Source organism: Pseudophryne corroboree, chromosome 7 (assembly GCF_028390025.1).
Source record: "Pseudophryne corroboree isolate aPseCor3 chromosome 7, aPseCor3.hap2, whole genome shotgun sequence".
Lineage (NCBI taxonomy): Eukaryota > Metazoa > Chordata > Amphibia > Anura > Myobatrachidae > Pseudophryne > Pseudophryne corroboree.
In genome coordinates, this window is record NC_086450.1 from 33720394 (window position 1) to 33735692 (window position 15299).

A 15299-nucleotide genomic window follows, 5' to 3' on the forward strand; every position below is an offset into this window, starting at 1 on the left:
AGCCTCAAAATTAACAGCCTCTCGGTACCTGCTTGTGTCTCCCCAGCCTGTCACTCACAGCCTTAAATTAACTGCTAGTGTCTCCCCTGCCTCTCACTCACAGCCACCCGGTAACTGCTAATGTCTCCTCTGCCTCTCACTCACAGCCTCCTGGTAACTGCTAGTGTCTCCCCAGCCTCTCACTCACAGCCTCCTGGTAACTGCTAGTGTCTCCCCAGCCTCTCACTCACAGCCTCCTGGTAACTGCTAGTGTCTCCCCTGCTTCTCACTCAAAGCCTCGTGGTAACTGCTAGTGTCTCCCCTGCCTCTCACTCACAGCCTCCTGGTAACTGCTAGTGTCTCCCCTGCCTCTCACTCACAGCCTCCTGGTAACTGCTAGTGTCTCCCCAGCCTCTCACTCACAGCCTCCTGGTAACTGCTAGTGTCTCCCCAGCCTCTCACTCACAGCCTCCTGGTAACTGCTAGTGTCTCCCCTGCCTCTCACTCACAGCCTCCTGGTAACTGCTAGTGTCTCCCCAGCCTCTCACTCACAGCCTCCTGGTAACTGCTAGTGTCTCCCCTGCCTCTCACTCACAGCCTCCTGGTAACTGCTAGTGTCTCCCCTGCCTCTCACTCACAGCCTCCTGGTAACTGCTAGTGTCTCCCCTGCCTCTCACTCACAGCCTCCTGGTAACTGCTAGTGTCTCCCCAGCCTCTCACTCACAGCCTCCTGGTAACTGCTAGTGTCTCCCCAGCCTCTCACTCACAGCCTCCTGGTAACTGCTAGTGTCTCCCCTGCCTCTCACTCACAGCCTCCTGGTAACTGCTAGTGTCTCCCCAGCCTCTCACTCACAGCCTCCTGGTAACTGCTAGTGTCTCCCCTGCCTCTCACTCACAGCCTCCTGGTAACTGCTAGTGTCTCCCCTGCCTCTCACTCACAGCCTCCTGGTAACTGCTAGTGTCTCCCCTGCCTCTCACTCACAGCCTCCCAGTAACTGCTAGTGTCTCCCCAGCCTCAAAATTAACAGCCTCTCGGTACCTGCTTGTGTCTCCCCAGCCTGTCACTCACAGCCTCTAATTAACTGCTAGTGTCTCCCCAGCCTCTCACTCACAGCCTCCCGGTAACTGCTAATGTCTCCTCTGCCTCTCACTCACAGCCTCCTGGTAACTGCTAGTGTCTCCCCAGCCTCTCACTCAAAGCCTCGTGGTAACTGCTAGTGTCTCCCCTGCCTCTCACTCACAGCCTCCTGGTAACTGCTAGTGTCTCCCCTGCCTCACTCACAGCCTCCTGGTAACTGCTAGTGTCTCCCCTGCCTCTCACTCACAGCCTCCTGGTAACTGCTAGTGTCTCCCCTGCCTCTCACTCACAGCCTTCTGGTAACTGCTAGTGTCTCCTCTGCCTCTCACACACAGCCTCCCGGTAACTGCTAGTGTCTCCCTAGCCTCTCACTCACAGCCTCCTGGTAACTGCTAGTGTATCCCCTGCCTCTCACACACAGCCTTCTGGTAACTGCTAGTGTCTCCCTAGCCTCTCACTCACAGCCTCCTGGTAACTGCTAGTGACTCCTCAGCTTCTCACTCACATCCTCCCAGTAACTGCCAGTGTCTCATTGCCTCTCGCTTACAGCCTCCTGGTAACTGCTAGCTCTCCACAGCCTCTCACTCAAAGCTTCCCGGTAACTGCTAGTGTCTCCCCTGCCTCTCACTCATAGCCTCTAATTAACTGCTTGTCTCTCCTGTCTCTCACTCACAGCCTCCTGGTAACTGCTAGTGTCTCCCCAGCCTCTCACTCACAGCCTCCTGGTAACTGCTAGTGTCTCCCCTGCCTTTCACTCACAGCCTCCTGGTAACTGCTAGCTCTCCACAGCCTCTCACTCACAGCCTCTTGGTAACTGCTAGTGTAACACCCCTGGGATTGGCAGGGTATGTGTAAGTGGTTGAGAGAGGTATCACAGGTGTTGGGTGGCTATGTGATGGACCTTTACTCTGAAATCTTGTGCCCCGTACCTTGTTTTGTAGTACTGTGCTCAGAGAGGTAGGATAGATTGTTATGAATCAGAAGTGAGTCAGCAATTCCAACAGGAAGTATTTTTATTGACGCGCAATGAACTCTGGATGTGGAGTGATTGATTGTTTGATTAAAGTACGTTGCAATATTGTAAATCACAAAAAGAGGTCTTTGGCATTCAAACAGAATAGTAACATGCAATTCAGTACAGTTCACACCACAAAAGATCATCTAATCACAGAAGGAAAGTCATTGGAATCTGGATGAAGATGGAATCACAAATTAACATCAATAATTGAAATCATGAAATAATATCAGACACTTTGTGTTCCACTCTATGATGTGATGACAAGACGAATGCTAGCAGTATACTCAGTAATCCTAAATAATAAGTTCCTAGCTTTCCCTAGCCAAGGTAACAAATATCTTCACCGGCAAATATCGTTGGAGTTCTGGTTGAAGTCGACTGCACCACAGCGTGTAAATGGGGGAATGGGACACAAATCTTGGGGAATCCTGGGTTGGGAAAACGTCAATGAAGCTTAATCTTTAATCCAAAGAGGCTGTAACTAGCCAAGGAATGGTAGAGCCCCCTTTTAACGGCAACTTACTCACAATGAGGGACTCTTGAATAGAACAAACTCTGTTTCTCTCAGTTGTAGGGCTTGATCTGTATTTGCATAAGTCACTCAGTCCTTCCAGATATAACTGTCTGCCTGCCCTTGCATAAAACTCCATCTTTGAAGCACAAAAATCTCCTTTTGGGTTCACATTAAACTCAGTCTTTAGGCACCCTTGTGCGGGCTTTATCTTGCAAAACATAGCGCTGTTGACTGTACCCTTTAAGTACTGCTCCGTCTATAACAATGGTGGCGGAGGCTGAAGGGTACACCCGCGTGTGACTGGGCTGCCAGTTTCTTACAGTAGTCACTCAGACCCAGGGAATGGAGGTATATGCTGGGTGCACCTGCTGCAAATGGTCCTCACTGTCTCAAGATGGCCATAACATACACGCCTCTCGCCAGTCCTCGGCTGTGGCATTTCAATGCCCACTCTCCGGCACTTGGCTTCCTGGCAACATCCCGCTGCTCTCTGTCAGCAGCGCTGCACTCACTGCCCAGCATCCTGTGGCCATCTCCTGGACTCAGCTACCCCTCTGCTCCGCATTCCCCTGCCTTCTAGCACCTCCTCGATCCAACAACCACGCTCCACTTTCTTCTTCCCAACACCCGTTGCTGCTTCCAGCTGGTACTGTCCAGTCAGCTCTCTTCCCTGAGGCCACGTTACCGGACCATGGGCTACACTTAACTCCCCCTTCTGCTGTGGAGCTGCAAGTAAGACTTTCTTAAAGGGGCACACACAGCATTCTTCCGGCGGCCACACTGGTGTCTCTTCCCTGCCTCTCACTCACACTCCTGGAAGCTTTGCTACAGTACATACTGCACATAAATGTACATGTGCATGCATACCATATGTACATACATAGATACAGGCATACATACTGTACATACATAGATACAGGCATACATACTGTACATACATAGATACAGGCATACATACTGTACATACATATTGCACATCAATGCACACATGCATACTGTACATACATACATAGAAAAATGCAAACATACACAAATGATCTCTCTCTTATTTTCCCTAAAACGTTGCGCGGCGCATGCTTCCCACAGTGTCAGCGCAGTCACGGGAGTGATTGGACAATGTCTGGGAGGCGGCTATGCAGGCACATGAAGATCGTCTATCTGATGGGCACTGCGGGAGTGGTTACGGACACTTAATGGCATACATTGGAGGAGATTCTGCACCTAGAATTGGGCTGCTGTAAGTCCTGAAGGGGGGTCCCAGCCCTTGTGCATTCAAACGCATGCCTGTACCCCAGGGGATACTAGCCGCACTCTTCTTCCTGATGTAGGTGGTATGGCGCGGTGTGTATGCAAATAATAAAGACATTATGGGTGGGATGTACTAATGCTTTCCGCCATGGTAAGCATTAGTACCGTTTACCGCAGAGTCCATTTACCGAAGTATACAGTATGTATTAAAGCTCAGGCACTGAGATGCCCTTCTCAACGAATAGTTGGGTGGCTGGGCGAATCCATTCACACGGGCGTTCGCAAGGAGATTGACAGGAAGAAGGCGTTTGTGGGTGTCAACTGACCGTTTTCTGGGAGTGGTTGGAAAACACAGGCTTGACCAAGCGTTTGCAGGGCGGGTGTCTGACGTCAATTCCGGCCCCGGACAGGCTGATGTGATCGCAGCGGCTGAGTAAGTCCTGGGCTGCGTAGAGACTGCACAAGATCTTTTTGTACAACTCTGCTACACATGCGTTTGCACACTTGCAACGTGAAAATACCCTCCCATATGGGCGGCGACTATGCGAACGCAGGACTGCAAAAAAACCCTAGCGAGCGAACAGGTCTGAATTAGGCCCTGTGTTACAAGTACTGGGATATTGCATATGGATTAGTTGCCATAATGTCTCTTTAATCAAGTATTAGAGCATTTCTTCCTCATTTTGAAGGAATGACGAGTCACGCGTCTGTGGTGCCGCTCGCAGACTTCCTGGACCTGGGTGTACGGATCCTACGGCCAGCTCACGCAGGCTGGCCGCTGCCTATAACCATCACGAATTGTGACCGATGGTCGCGATGGTGATCCGAGATTGCGTACTCTTGGATCTCGCATATGCAACAGGAGGCGTCTATCTCCTACAGAAACCTCCTGCTACTTTCAAATTAGAATTAGACAGAATTGCGCAGCCCTTTCCTTGCAAACTTGAATTAGGCCCAATGTCTGATATAGAGGCCGTATAATAAATATACGTAAACATAGCAAGGGTGCGCACCATAGTGAAGCAGAGTTTTAACTTTTTACTCACAGCACATATAAAAAACATACATCTAATAAAATAACAACATGATAAACACATAGGGCGGTATTCCAATGATATATCACGCCCAATCTCCTGTCTATAGTAATTCCCGTTATCGCACATATCGCGCCCATAGTAATCAGGTTTAGCTGCATAAACGGTTGGGTGCCCTCGCTTTCCCGGGGGCAGCAAGCTGAAATGATTATACCTCGCCCGTCAGCAGAAACAGAATGGGTGTGGAAGGGGGCAGAAAGAATAGAATACCGCCCTTTGTCTGACCCCCGAAGTGTGTCCGTCCAGTTGGTAAGTAATGTCCACATCTCCGTTTCTACAGCCAGCAGATAGTCCTACTCCCGCATGTGACATTGTGACGTCAGCTCGCTCTACACTCTAACGCATTTCATCATATGTGATGACTTCATCACCCAACACTTCAACATTAGTTCCCGCATGTTTTTTGTACCCGGCCCATTCAATATTAAGGGCCCATGGGGACGCCTAACATTCAGCAAACTCTGAAAACGAAAAGTTTTGAGAATTTGCCCATGTGAACCAATGCCATCTTCAGATTGTGTTGTTTCCTGGGGCCCCAGACTGCGAGCAGAGGTATCGCGTGCGTGCATGCATGACCTCAGGTGTAAGTAACACTGCAGTAACACTGTTAGGGATCACGGGACAGCTGATCTTCAGAGCAGCTGTCCTGCACCAAAGCTATACTGAATGACTGGTGATTATCTATTGCCGTAACGCGCAGTGAGTTGGATAATGAATAGCCCCCTTGACATCTCTTGGAGATACTACATGGTTTCCTAAAGAATAAAAGCCTAAACAGAAACACAGGTAGCCTCATATTAAACCAAATTACTTGCAATCGGCTAATGGACACATAAGATACTTTACAGAAAGTTACTACCAGCTGAGCTACGATGTGAGCTGATGTATCCGTTCTTGTCACAGCCAAAGGCTCCGGATGTACTTCAAGGTCCAGTTTCCAAAAGCGGGTATCCCAGCTAGTTGTTCCATCCCTCGGGTTTAAAAGAGGATTTCATCCTCGTCTGGCTCCCAGCAGTGATGTGTAGGGGGGACTCTGAGCACTAATGCCCTGTACTAAATCAGTATCCCATGAAAAACTTCAGTCTGCAGTTATTTTGTATTACCATGGTAACCACAGTCACATGGCATATAATGTAGCCGGCAGAGAGGCTTTGGAACGCCCCTTTGAGCTCTGTCTGCACTGGCATCCTTCTGTTCCACCTCTACCTTTGCATGATATGCAGTGAGCTGTGAGCCTGTGTATGTGTGCCAGAGAGCCTTTGAAAGGGAGAAATTATTATTACTAGGATAATTAAGAACATGATTTTCAGATGACTGTTCAAAAGATACTTAACTTTATATTGAAAGAGATAAAATTAAAAGGGGAATTGCTGTTGCAAACGTTTTTATTTTGATTTTATTTGCAAAGTGTGTGTTAACATGCAACACCATAGGCTGCAATGTGTTGCCTTATAGGTAATTGTCTGCACTTAGTATAATATTAGGGCAATGGATATTGTCTGAATTAAAATAATTCATTATAAATAAGTGATGTAACCATAGTGTATGGTGGATATATATAGTAAGGAATAGGATTGTGTTTATCCGGCACTCTAGATGATAAACTTGATTGTGCCCGGGTGCCCTCCTATTTGTGCATACAGTCAAGGAAATCCCTCCAGCAAACCGATACATTACCGGGTGGAAGAAAAGCAGGCGGCACTCCAAGGTCTTTCAAAATAAACTTTGTATTAAAGATTTACAGCATAATGCAGTGGCAACGTTTCAAGACCATGCTGGTCTTTTCGTCAGGCTATGCATTTAGAAAACGAAAACAAATACAATTGGCAGAACAGTGATTAAAGTGCTTACCTGCCTTATATATCAGTGTGCATAACATGCGGTGTCTCGCGGAGTCCCGGGCCGTCGGCTTCTGGGTGCGTCAGTCCGTCGCTCCGTTCGTGACATCATGGTTGCTGGGCAACCCTGTGAAGCCTCGGGTCCCGTCGCGCCGGGAGAGCTCGCAGTGCTAGAAGGATAATTAAATTGTGAATTATTGGTGCAGTGACATAAAGTAATATGACAGTGGTGTATAATACTATGACAGTGATATATAATAATGTGATGCATTGATATTAACTAATTAAACTGTGCTTTTAAAATCACAAGATTGTAGCTCTATCTGATTGGCTGGTAATCGCATGCAAATTAATTGAACTCTTAATGAAAACTGTTATGTATACTTCTAATTAATAATTATAATTATTTTAGTAATAGATGCATGCTAATATATTATATGATGAGCTGTTATCAAGTTAAAAAGGTATTCCAGGTGAATTTTTCATTTAGTCCGTTTGGTGCAAGAGCTCCCAATAGGAATATCCATTTGGATTCACACTTGTTTAGTAGTTTCTGACGGTCTCCTCCTCTTATCAATGGTGGAATATGGTCTATGATCTTACATCGAAGATCTGATAGATGGTGTCCCTGTTGACGATAATGCCTTGCTACAGGTTGGTCTATATTCTTTCCTTCCAATGCAGCCTTAACCGCTGATCTATGAAGAGCCATACGGTCACGTAGATTACCAGCCAATCAGATAGAGCTACAATCAAGTGATTTTAAAAGCACAGTTTAATTAGTTAATATCAATGCATCACATTATTATATATCACTGTCATAGTATTATACACCACTGTCATATTACTTTATGTCACTGCACCAATAATTCACAATTTAATTATCCTTCTAGCACTGCGAGCTCTCCCGGCGCGACGGGACCCGAGGCTTCACAGGGTTGCCCAGCAACCATGATGTCACGAACGGAGCGACGGACTGACGCACCCAGAAGCCGACGGCCCGGGACTCCGCGAGACACCGCATGTTATGCACACTGATATATAAGGCAGGTAAGCACTTTAATCACTGTTCTGCCAATTGTATTTGTTTTCGTTTTCTAAATGCATAGCCTGACGAAAAGACCAGCATGGTCTTGAAACGTTGCCACTGCATTATGCTGTAAATCTTTAATACAAAGTTTATTTTGAAAGACCTTGGAGTGCCGCCTGCTTTTCTTCCACCCGGTAATGTATCGGTTTGCTGGAGGGATTTCCTTGACTGTATGCACAAATAGGAGGGCACCCGGGCACAATCAAGTTTATCATCTAGAGTGCCGGATAAACACAATCCTATACAATTGAGGTACATGCCTGTACCCCTAAGGATCAAGGCACCGGAACAATATCAATTTTCCCGTTTTTTACACGGGTATATTACATTACAATATTTGGACATATACAATTGCTTTCAGTTTTTTCCGGCTTACCATCGATACCATCGGTAACTATTTCCAGGTGAATTTAATCATCCAGCAACAGGATCCACGTTTACAAAAAAAGATCCACTAATGGCTTACAGCGAGGTTAAATCATTTATAGACCTCAAATCACATTTGGATGAAACTCTGACACTCACACAGGAACATGCAGACACCGTATTATTTGGTGCTGATCTACACCCTGTGCAAAATGCCCCTACAGTGGATGAAATATATAACACCATTTTGAAATTAAGAAACAAAGAAACTGACTATCTTCTACATGGGACATCGCTCTCCAATTATTTTAGAGCAAAAATGATACCACGGGGTTTTCGCATCAGAAACACCCCCACCATCGGCCGCAACAATGCAAGCTTTTGCCACAAATGGATATCCATATTAAATAAATGCAGCTTCGATCTTATGCTGCTCGTGATTGAGGAGTCGGGTAGAATCCTCAAAGAAACAAAAGAAAAACTAGACATCTCAACTACCACATACAAGCCAATACTAGATGATAAAAAACATCAAACCATGTGGGCCAAAATGGAGACCCAATGTAATAATTATAGACAAGAGCTCCTGAAATTTAAAAACAAAAAGCTCAATACTGTACAAACAGACTATGAAGAATTCAGAGTGTACAGATGGTTAAGTGGTACTGATTTCAACACAGGCCGCTCCAGATCTCGTTCAAAAGTATCGTGGAGAGATAAAAGAGATTCCAGAAACACTAATCTTCGACATCGCTCTCAATCAAACAGCGACAGCGACTTCCACATCAACGACTCTGATGACCCCACCAAAACTCCGGACATCCCTTTAGATCGGGCTTCAAGAACAAGGGCAGACCATCGGTCTACAGAAGAACCAGGAGAGGTGGTCAAAACCAAAGAATCTACCAAGCCGCCAATAAATACAAAAAAGAAGAAATAGTGTTTAACTTATCGTCTCATTCTTTAACTGCAGCACAATCAGCGGTCCTAAACAAAGGATTATCATTTATCCCCACGACATACCATAATCAATTGAATTGGAAAATAGATCTCTATGGACACCATAGGACGTTAAAAACTAAAGAATTCTTCCAACATCAGATCACTCCCACCCAAGTGGACCCCAAACAACAATTGATATATAAGAGATCTTCCTTTGATCCGGTTTCCAACAATCCCTCCTTAAAAATCTATAATAGACTCTTGGATGACTCAGTAAGCAAATATCAAGGGGCAAAACCTAAAATTTGCTCGAATCTTACCAAACAAGAACACCAGGCTCTCAAAGAACTGTCGGCCCTAAACAACATCACAATCCGCTCAGCGGACAAAGGAGGAGGCATTGTGCTGCAAGACACAGACATTTATATTAACAACATAGACAAGTTATTATTGGACACAAGCACTTACAGTAAATTGTCCAACAACCCGACTGAGAAGTATAAAACACAACTGGACGACATTTTAAAACAAGCCCACGATACACAACAAATCAACAACAGAACATTCAAAGCATTAAGTACAGAATACCCCATCACTCCTATAATATATACAGTACCAAAACTTCACAAGGATGCGAACAATCCACCCCCACGCCCCATTATCTCAGCCAGAGGGTCTTTGTTGCAGCCAGTATCCAAATTCCTAGATGGCCTTATTCAACCTCTGATCTCCAAACAATCTACCTTCTTGAAAGACACCACACAACTTTTACTAAAGTTACAATCCCTAACGCTATTGCCAGAAAACACCATATTGTGTACATTAGACGTAAAAAGTCTATATACGGTGATCCCTCATCAAGAAGGACTCATAGCCATGGAATTGTTCCTACACAAACATAAGTTCACAGAGATCCCCATTCCGTTATTTTTAGAGTTGCTGCAAAGCACCCTGGTTAAAAATTATTTCTTACACAACGGTCAATATTACATTCAGACCAAAGGTTGCGCTATGGGGTCCAATGTGGCCCCGTCATTTGCAAACGTATATATGTTTCAGCAAGAACAAATTTTCTTTTTCTCGGATCCAGAAATTTCAAAATATATATCATTATATACTAGATATATTGATGACCTGCTGATAATATGGACAGGTCCGTTATCAACCTTAACTTCATTAATTTCTAACATCAATCAAATGGACCATCCAATAAAATTCACACATCAAGTTAGTACATCTAGCATCAATTACCTAGATGTCACTATAAGCATCAAGGAGGGAACACTGAAAACTTCCCTATACACCAAAAGTACAGACCGAAACACCATGTTATTACACAGCAGTTGTCATCCACCGGCCTTGATTAAAGGATTGCCACGCTCACAAATGATCAGAGCAGCCCGGATTTCAAGTGATCCAAAAGATTTAGAACAAGCCTTGTTAACCATGGTGGATAAATTTGCCTCTAGAGGGTACCACCACAAGGAATTAATAGAAACAAAAAACAAAGTACAGCGAATGTCACGAGAACATCTGTTGCAACCCAAGAATAAACAAAGAAAAGAAGTTAAAAACAAGATACCATTTGTGACAACCTACAACACAGCCAGCGCAGTGATCCCACAAGCAACTAAAGCCCTGTGGCCTATTGTCACAGGAGACAATGAGCTACCAATTTTTAAGAATACTCGCATCATGCCCAGTTATAGAAGAGGCAGAAGCATCCGGGACCGCTTAGTAAAAACTTATGTCACTTCAAAATCAAATACCACACTTTTTGGCACGACCAAAAAAACCAGGATGTTATAAATGCATATCATGCACTACCTGCAAATACATGGAACCAGGAAACTCTTTTGTCAACCAACTAACAGGACAAGAATATAAAATAAAACACGTGGTAACATGCACCACAGCCTTCATAGTGTACACCATCACGTGTCCTTGTGGACTCATCTATGTAGGACAAACTATAAGAAATCTACGTGACCGTATGGCTCTTCATAGATCAGCGGTTAAGGCTGCATTGGAAGGAAAGAATATAGACCAACCTGTAGCAAGGCATTATCGTCAACAGGGACACCATCTATCAGATCTTCGATGTAAGATCATAGACCATATTCCACCATTGATAAGAGGAGGAGACCGTCAGAAACTACTAAACAAGTGTGAATCCAAATGGATATTCCTATTGGGAGCTCTTGCACCAAACGGACTAAATGAAAAATTCACCTGGAATACCTTTTTAACTTGATAACAGCTCATCATATAATATATTAGCATGCATCTATTACTAAAATAATTATAATTATTAATTAGAAGTATACATAACAGTTTTCATTAAGAGTTCAATTAATTTGCATGCGATTACCAGCCAATCAGATAGAGCTACAATCTTGTGATTTTAAAAGCACAGTTTAATTAGTTAATATCAATGCATCACATTATTATATATCACTGTCATAGTATTATACACCACTGTCATATTACTTTATGTCACTGCACCAATAATTCACAATTTAATTATCCTTCTAGCACTGCGAGCTCTCCCGGCGCGACGGGACCCGAGGCTTCACAGGGTTGCCCAGCAACCATGATGTCACGAACGGAGCGACGGACTGACGCACCCAGAAGCCGACGGCCCGGGACTCCGCGAGACACCGCATGTTATGCACACTGATATATAAGGCAGGTAAGCACTTTAATCACTGTTCTGCCAATTGTATTTGTTTTCGTTTTCTAAATGCATAGCCTGACGAAAAGACCAGCATGGTCTTGAAACGTTGCCACTGCATTATGCTGTAAATCTTTAATACAAAGTTTATTTTGAAAGACCTTGGAGTGCCGCCTGCTTTTCTTCCACCCGGTAATGTATCGGTTTGCTGGAGGGATTTCCTTGACTATAGTAAGGAATAGATATGAAATAAGTTTGAATGTATGAGGTAATGTTTAGCTGATTTAAGAGATTAGGTTTGTGTATGTGTTTATATAGATATACTGTATATTTGTGTTTTACTGCAAGATGGTAAAACAGTGTAGGGAACAGGTTTATTCTGCTCTAGTCATAAATAAGGCTAGAGAGGTCACAGTAAGATCAAGAGTCATTGTAGAGAAAAGGTATTAGGCCATAAATGATAATAGGTGTGTGACAGAGCTCTGTTGGTCATTGGAATTCCCAGGTGTGCTTACAGTAGATCAGAATCAAGATTGCAATACCTATCGCAATTATAAAACTGGTTTGTCTATTGTCCAGTAAAGGTTAAAGCTAGGGAGCATAATTTAACTACTATGAAAAGAGATCACATCCATTGATAAAACATGGTGTAACCCACCCCAGGAAAACTTGTTAATACAACAGAACTTTGGATGAAAAGACATTCCAGATTTTACAATACTATACTTGCTTAAGGCAGTGTGGACACCACACTTTTATGACACCGTGCCTCTGTGAACAGGACACGACAGCCCAGTTCAATGTTTGTTTTATTACACCTTGGAATCTGACAAACCTATAATTACCTATTCCATTGGAAACTATGAGAATATGATAGTTTGAATTGGTAAAATATGGGATAAAAAGCAGCAGACTTTTTAGTTAGGAGTTAGAGGGAGGAAGAAAGGAGGAGGAGAAGGAGAAGGAAGGAAGTCAGTCAGGAGGAGAAGTCATGGAGAACATGCAGAAGGAATGATTCTTGGGATGGCAATCTTTAACTTGCAAGTATAAATATGATAGTAATTGAAACTGTTTGTGAAACTTATGTCATGTTGTTTTATGTTATGTAACGAAGGAAGCATAGCATAGCTTAATATAATAATTAGTATATATATCACTACTGTGTATATCTTATTCTGTACGATTTGATCTGCCTGTAAATAAAGAATCATATAAAAAGAGCGGTAATATTCAAGCTTGAACTCTCTTTAAGGAATCGTAACTTCATAATTTCATAAGTCATATATATATATATATATATATAAGGACTGCATATATGTATCAGCCAATTAATTTGTAAGCCTGACATAATATATTTGCAGATATATATGATAACGCATATTAATTTAAATATATCCATATATTAATAACCATATATGATATAATAAATATTAATATTCATAAATGTAATTCCATAAATCAATAAATGTCAGACACTAGCTGTATCAAAAATCTCTGGTACATTTAGGGGGGGTTTCCAGGTACCAAGAAACTCTCCCCCTGGGTGGCCAGAAACCTTACTACATAACAGAAGCACATTATTTTGTTAATATAATATATTTTGGGGGGGCTACCAGCAAGTATTAACCATCCGCTAGATGTACAAAGAAGGGACTGTGGCCAATATCGGTCCCAATATTTTTGACAGCAGAAGCAGCCCCTATAGGTTTCTGCGGGGTCTGCTATGCTCTGGAAAGCTTTGTTTGGCCCCAGGCAGCTAACGCCATCTTCAGACGGTATTAGCCACTGTAGCCTATGGTCAACACTCTGCATAAATTACCGTCAGAGGAACTCACCCCAGCAGTGACTGCTGCATATGCGGGGTCATCACTAATGTGAGCACTTTACTTCTAACACATTGCAGGGAGGAGTTCCTTTTGGAGTCCCTGTCCCTACATCTGTATACAGGGCTGGCTCTACCATTAGGCAGCTGCCTAGGGCACTTTGATCTGGGGGGCACCCCTGAATCTGCCTATCATGAAATTAAGGATCTTTGCTGAGATTAATACAGGCGGTGGGCAGGGGCTGATTAAGAGAGTAGGGGGCCCATGTGCAAGCTCCTTGTGGACCCCTTCCTCTCTGTCATTGGCTGACGCAGCTTTGTACCAGAGTCTATAACGCATGTGCAGGACTCAGGGAAAATTGCGCCTGCGCCTCATTTTCTGTGGACATATAGTAACATAGTTTCTAAGGTTGAAAAAAGACAATTTTTTCCATCGAGTTCAAAATGTTAGTGAACTCCTAAGACTAATTTAACTGTGTCAAATGCTTAGCCTTTATTAAATTCCTATATATATATATACCTATATATATTTTTTATTTTATTTTAATACTATAATGCATGATTTACCCACCATATTCTTTTCCATTAGGAATTTGTCTAGCCCATTCTTAAAAGTAATGACAAGTCCACCATTACTACTCTCCCAGACAGGGAATTCCAAATACGTATTGTCCTTACTGTGAAGAAACCTTTCCGTCTCTTTGTGCGAAATCTCCTCTACTGTAACCTAAGCAGGTGTCCATGTGTCCTTTGTGACAATTCCCCCGCTAGTTCTGTGTATTGACCCCTTATATATTTGTAAATGTTAATCATGCCCCCTCTTAATCTCCTTTTTTACAGTGTAAATATGCCTAACCTATCAAGCCAATTCTCGTATTCTAGCATCTCTATATTCTTTTCCATTAGGAATTTGTCTAGCCCATTCTTAAAAGTAATGACAAGTCCACCATTACTACTCTCCCAGACAGGGAATTCCAAATACGTATTGTCCTTACTGTGAAGAAACCTTTCAGTCTCTTTGTGCGAAATCTCCTCTACTGTAACCTAAGCAGGTGTCCATGTGTCCTTTGTGACAATTCCCCCGCTAGTTCTGTGTATTGACCCCTTATATATTTGTAAATGTTAATCATGCCCCCTCTTAATCTCCTTTTTTACAGTGTAAATATGCCTAACCTATCAAGCCATTTCTCGTATTCTAGCATCTCCATACCCTTCATTAATTTGGTTGCCCGTCGCTGAACCTTTTCTAGCTCCAGGATATCCTTTTTGTAGTATGGTGCCCATAATTGTGCACAGTATTCGAGATGTGGCCTCACTATTGACTTCTATAGTGGGAGTATAACACTCTCATCCCTTGCGTCAGTTCCCCGCTTTATGCATACTAATACCTTGTTTGCCTTCTTTGCTGCAATCCTACTTTGGGTACTACTGCCCAGTTAGTTATCTATGTGAACACCTAAGTCTTTGTCCAGTACAGAATCCCCTAGTTTTTCCCCATTTAGTATATACTGTAGGCAGTATTTTTGTTCTTGCTACCAAAGTGCATTACCTTACATTTGTCTACATTAAACCTCATTCTCCATTTTGCCGCTTATGTTTCCAGTTAAAATAAGTCGTTCTGAAGAGACTCAGCATC